Genomic DNA, 6,000 nt, shown 5'->3' with positions numbered 1-6,000 from the left:
TATGGCTAATCAAAGTCTCGATAAGGGAAATCTCGGTCCGCGAGATAAAGCTGTTGCAAACGACAACGCCGGAGTGTCGGGAGCCTTTGAACGTGATCAGAAGCGTAGGAACGAGAACAGAAAGAAAGGACATAAGAAAGAACAGTCGGCCATTGAGGTTGAGGAGGTGGGAGCTGCGGCACCCCTGCAACAGTACAACCGACGCAACCTTACGAGCAAAAAGCAGATGTACGCCCTGTCCGAAGTGGACAACGGCGAAGAGGCTTCCGTGAGGGAAGGCGCTGACAAGGTGTTTTCTTCTTCGTCCCAGGCACGCATTTCGAAACCAGGTGACGGCAAGAGTGCAAAAGCAGTCGGGCTGCTGAGTTCCGGGGTGTCCGTAAATAAGAGTGATCTTGAACTCCGGCGCCGGCGTTCAGAGAGGCTCAAGTTTAAGCTGAAGACATACCGCAGAATATCCAAGGTTGCGAGTGACACTATGACGAAGACCGCAGTGGGCAAGGAGAGACGTGATGCCAGCAACATCATGCGACAGCTGAACATCGGCTTGCAGAAGGAGCTCCCCTGGAAGACGTCAGGGCAAGAGGCGCACCAGCGGTCGCGGCTGCCCAGCGATGGCCTACGTACCCACCGGGAACCGAACGGATCCGCAGCGTCCTCTACCGACAACACCGGCGAGCAGAGGATGATCAGGGGCATGCCGAGAGGCGGCAAAGACGACAAAGAGGTGCTGTCGTTCGCCGAGTTCTTCAAGCGGCACCTGTCCTCCAAGCAGGCCCCTTCAAAAGTGCGCGAAGGCATCCGGGCGGTCCACGGTCGCAGGCTCATGATTGACTACTTGACCAAACAGAAAGCGAAGCAAGGCCTCACGGAAGGAACAGTTGCTGGCGGTTGGCCAGAAAGGCCCAAAGAACCGGCGCCTACTAAGTACACGCTTGACCCGTTCCACCCTTACATCTCCAAGAGGGGCCCCGGCTGGGATTTCTACGACCCCCTTAAGCCACCCACGGAAAGAAACAACGCCAGAGAATTGGCCGAGCAGGAGTTCTACTCGCCGGAACAACCGTCGGGCGAAGTCCAGGACGCGCCGACGGTCGCGCCGGTGCTTCCGTCCAATCGGTCTTCCCTACATGGTGCGTTGGGTACCAGAAGGCAAGAGAAAGTGGGACACCTTAACGAGCAAAGTCCAGGTGATGCCGATGGTAACGTCCGGGAAATATTTGACGCCCCAAACAGCGATGTCAGGCACGTGTACAAGCCACGCGTTGAAAAGAAAGGCGTGAACTCTGCTCTTAACAAAGGACAGCCACTTTCAGACCATCACGGCGTGCCCGTATTTTCTTCGGAACATGAACTGCACGGCGAACATATCCGGAGATACAACGAGAAGACCATAGCTGTCCGTTCAAAGCGCGGCGAGGAAATATATGTCCCTCTCGCGGCGTCGAGCGAAGGCGGTTCCGTAAACCATCTTGCTAAGGCTAGGGTAGGCACAGGTAACGACGCCTTTCACGGCGGTCACCCAGCTGCGCCTAAGCACGCAGCAACGCGAGTTGTGCTCTCGACAGAACGCGGCAATAGAGGAGGTACGCGAATCGAAACTGTTTCGAGGGAGCCTATTGGTCACGACGACGACTCATTGGGAAAAGGAATGAAGGAAGCTCTGCCGGAAGAAACCGTGTTCAAGACGGAACTGCGCTCGGCTGGAATTCGCGTGTCGGAGAAGAACGTGGCAGCCATCGAAGGCGATGACAGTCGCTTGGCGAGTCCGCGATCACGCAACTCTGAGCCTGTGCCCATATGGCGCCTCAGTAACAACGGGCCAAATGATAGCATCACGACCAACAATGCCGATGACACTGCTCTTGAAATTTATGAAAATGGCTACGACGACATAGCGCCTTTCGAAGACAGCAACGTGATTTGGTCGGGGCCACGTGATGGGTACGACCAACCAGCCAATGATTATAGAGGTGACGTTTCGCATCTTGGCCACGCAGTGCGAGGACCACACGGGACGTCGCAGACGACGGGAAAATATGACGCCGCTGTAGTGAAGCTCACACCACCAAACACGAGCGTTGTGGGCCCACTGGAAGCCGCTGTCACGCGCAATGACAGTGGCGGGTCGAGTGCCGAAGCCCTGCCGCCAGGAGGAACAGCGACTGGCCTTATCGGGAACGAAATAGAGAAAGACTTCGAGGATACTCTGATCAAAAATGCCGCGATCGAAATCGATGCAGTGACTGCCAAGAAGCGGGAACCGCCCTCTGAACCACCAGGCGTGGACGTGCTCGTAGAGAACAGGGTTGGGACTACGGGAACGTCGGGAAGCGTGTTCGTGCCTGGAGACGAGAAGCCGCGTCCTGGTGTCCCAGCCATATTCTACAAACGCGCTTCGTCACCAGAAACTGGAAGCACAAGGCAGGGTCACAAGACTAAGCAGTCTTCGAAAAAAGAAAACTTGAACGCCGACGTTCAGTCTTCGGGCAGCATGACTGCGCGTACACACACTGCTTCTTTTCTAAACCGAGAAACAAGGTCAACTAATGGCATGTCGGAGGAACCCTCAGAACCGGCGATGAACATGAGCGACGGACTCAGGCGAAATGTGGTGAACTCTTCAGCCGGCACTGGTAATGGTACAACTTCACGGTCAATTAGCAATGGCCTGAAGAGCGTAGAGGAAGCGTCTACGCACCCAGCCCTCAGTACAAGCGCTGGGAAGCTCACTGATGTTCGAAACATGTCTGTGGAGGGAACTAAGCATCATATGACACCATCAGCCAGTCATGATGTGCCCTCTGCCACATCGAGTGCGATTCACATTACGATAGAGGTCGTCAGAAAGCGAGGTGACTCGAAGAACAATTTACACAATTTTAGGAGGAAGAGACGCAAAAGGCGGCCTGTTTCTTCCACGAAGTCATCTTCGACGATTGTAGTGGAGGCTTCCACCCCTCAAATGGGCAGTAAGGAGCGTCTTAAGAAGGAAATACCTTTGACGGCGAGCGCTGCAAGCTCTCACAAGCCCGAAGCCGAGAGCCAAGGCACATTAAGAACTGTGCCCTCGGTAAAACCTGTTGTGGAAGTTGCTGACCATTCCTCCCCCCGAGGAGACAGTAGGGATCTTGGTAAGAACGATATAACTCTTACGACGAGTATGGGAGGATCTCACAAGAGCAAAGCGGAAAGCCACGTCACATTAAGCACTTCGCACTCGATTAAGCCTGCCACGGACGCCGCTAACCATTCTGTGTCATCAACACAGGTCACAGAACCTTCTGTAGGTGTAACCAGCAAGGGTGTTTCTGAGAATATACCTGAAAAAGAGATACCACCAACACAAACTTCGTCTAACCATTCTGTGTCATCAACACAGGTCACAGAATCTTCTGTACGCGTAACCAACGAGGGCGTTTCTGAGAAAATACCTGAAAAAGAGAGACCACCAAGACAAACTTCGTCTAACGCTTCAGACGTTTCTACGGTTCCTGCAACTGATGATGAGAACAGCTCAATGAACGAAACGGCTCGGAATTTCATGCATCACCCAACGAAGCCCTCCGGAGACGAAACAGCCGCCCACAGCAATGGTAGAGCTTTGATCGAGCGGGACGAGGTTGCTCAAAACTCCACGACCGCAGCGCCTCCAGCAAAAGCTGTTGCAGAAACAAGCACTCACTCACAACCAGACAGAGACGGTTCCGATGAGATAACACATGCGGAGGAGGAACACGCTACCACGGGAAAATATAAGACATCTCCTACGGAAGCCGAATCGACGCAAGTGTCAATTTCGCAAAAGAACGACGTTCCTGAGGCCGGAAGCAACCTTGCATCATTAGATAATGCCACTGAGACGTCCAAGGCTGCAGTACCCACAACAGCCATCCGTGAAAATACCGACGACAGGACAGGTCTGCAAAAATTCGAAACGACAGATGAGAGGGCCACAATGCTGCGTTTCACGGATGAGGCTCTTCCAACGCTAACTAGCTCCTCAGTGAAGGTGCCTTCATTCAGAACAGTCCCAACAACTGACACAGCCTTGCCTACGTTGAACCGTACTACCAAAACATCCACACCTGAAGTGAAAACGGTAGCCAGCTCCTCGACAAACGCACCTCCGCTCAGAACAGCCCCAACGACTGACACGTTCTTACAAACGTCGACCAAGACTACCGAGACAGCCACATCTGAGATGAAATCCGAAGACATGATGGGGGTGTTCGACGACGATGACAAGGCATCATGGGATTTATCCGGCGTGAAGTCCACGGTCCGAAACAAGCACTCGACAGAGCAAGCGCCTGTCTCTACGGAAATTGCGCTCAACCCTCGTCTCATCGTAGTCAGGAGGTCGACGACGCCGGAGCGAAAGAATACACCGCAACTTCCCGAATCACTTACACCGGAAGAAGGGGTCCTAAAACCGCGGCTGGTTGTGGTCAGGCGTGGTTACACCACCTCGCAGACGGAAGGGGGCGCACCGAAGCACGGAGGTCCCTGGAAGAACGCCACTTCGGCGACGGCGGGAACTGAGTCCACGGCCTTATTCCCCGGCGAGTACGAGGAATACGACGACGAGGAGACTGCGGTTCGAGGAATGCACTTTCCCATGGTGAAGATAAGGCGCCTTCCCAGCACCACGCGCAGGAGACTGGCCTTGATGGACTTGTTCGGCCGCGCTGCTCCTGTCGCTCGTCGGACGTCGTTGCACCCTCGGCTGCAGCATCGCATCGCTGTGCGCCGTGGCCACCGTACCAGCCCGAGGTCGTGGCCGTACCACATGACGTTGTTCTTCGATGAACCCTTGAATGCCGTACGCGTCCCAGTGAAAAGCAGGGGCTGAGACGGGTACTGGCTCCCAACACCGATCCAGATAAAGGGACCAAACTGTCATTGTGCGTCTTCCCGCAGTTTTAATCGTAACCACTGTCGCTGTTAGCCAAACCTGTGAAAATGTCATTGGAGTGCTGCTTTTTGGGAGTAGGTTGAAAGTGTTTCCTGACTAGTTTTGACCTGCAGCGCTTCTGAGATCTAGGTGCCACGATAGCAAGTTCGGCGGCTAGAGGCGCATGCATGCGTGATCAAATGGTCCCCCGGTCGCAAAAGAGAGTCGCTGTGTGTACCTTTGAGGTGCAACGTCATACAAAAAGTAAACGAATAGCAGACATTAGTTATATCTGGTGTAATGCTGAGCGGTAAGACCGTGCACAGACTATAGAAACGTCTGCGTCCTCAACACGTTATGGCTGGGGTACTTTGCAGACATTTTTAATGACCCGGGCATGACCAAGATCATCCGTGGGAGTATACGTAAAGTAGAAGTGCTTTTTCTTGGTATCCTCGCCTGACAAGCCGGTTGTACAGAGGCAGTTCTTATTTTGAGGTTCAGTAAGAGCGGCACTCGTGTGTATATACATGCGAGAACTGAGTAATAAAAAAAAAAACAGTTTGTGTCTAATCTCTTCAAGCAGTTTTTACACTGACCTTTTCTTACGCGTTATGCCCTCTGGCGTGAATGAATGCTTTCAAGGTATGCTAGTGTGCCCCTGTCTTTTTGTATGTAAGAGAGGTGTTACGGAAGCTTATATCGCAACGTATTTATAATAGGCATAGAGTTTCTTAGTGTACTAGAAAGGAAACGGCGTCTGGGAAACCATGTCATGAGAGATTATGGTAGGAGTACAGCTAGCTTCTGGCTTGGGCGTGGCATGACATTTCGATTCCTAAAGGCCAACTGCACCCAAATTTCACCTCGAACAAATTTATTTTTAATGTGTAGTACGTACCACCAAGTAGCTGGGACGCAAGTGGTGGCCCCGTGAAACGCCGCGATAATCAGTTAGAAGCGCTGAAAAAATCTCCTCCGCAGACCACGCTGCACCTGCCGGGGGATCGCGCAAACAGCCATGACGCGCCTGTGATGCTCCGGCCGGCCGGGGCTTCTTCCTCTGGCCAGCCACGCAGCTGGCGAACCGGTCGAGTACTTCT

This window comes from Haemaphysalis longicornis, unplaced genomic scaffold (assembly GCF_048455015.1).
Source record: "Haemaphysalis longicornis isolate Haplotype H1 unplaced genomic scaffold, Haemaphysalis longicornis Haplotype H1 scaffold_12, whole genome shotgun sequence".
Lineage (NCBI taxonomy): Eukaryota > Metazoa > Arthropoda > Arachnida > Ixodida > Ixodidae > Haemaphysalis > Haemaphysalis longicornis.
The sequence above is the reverse complement of the archived record's forward strand: the minus strand, read 5'-3'. Positions refer to the sequence as shown.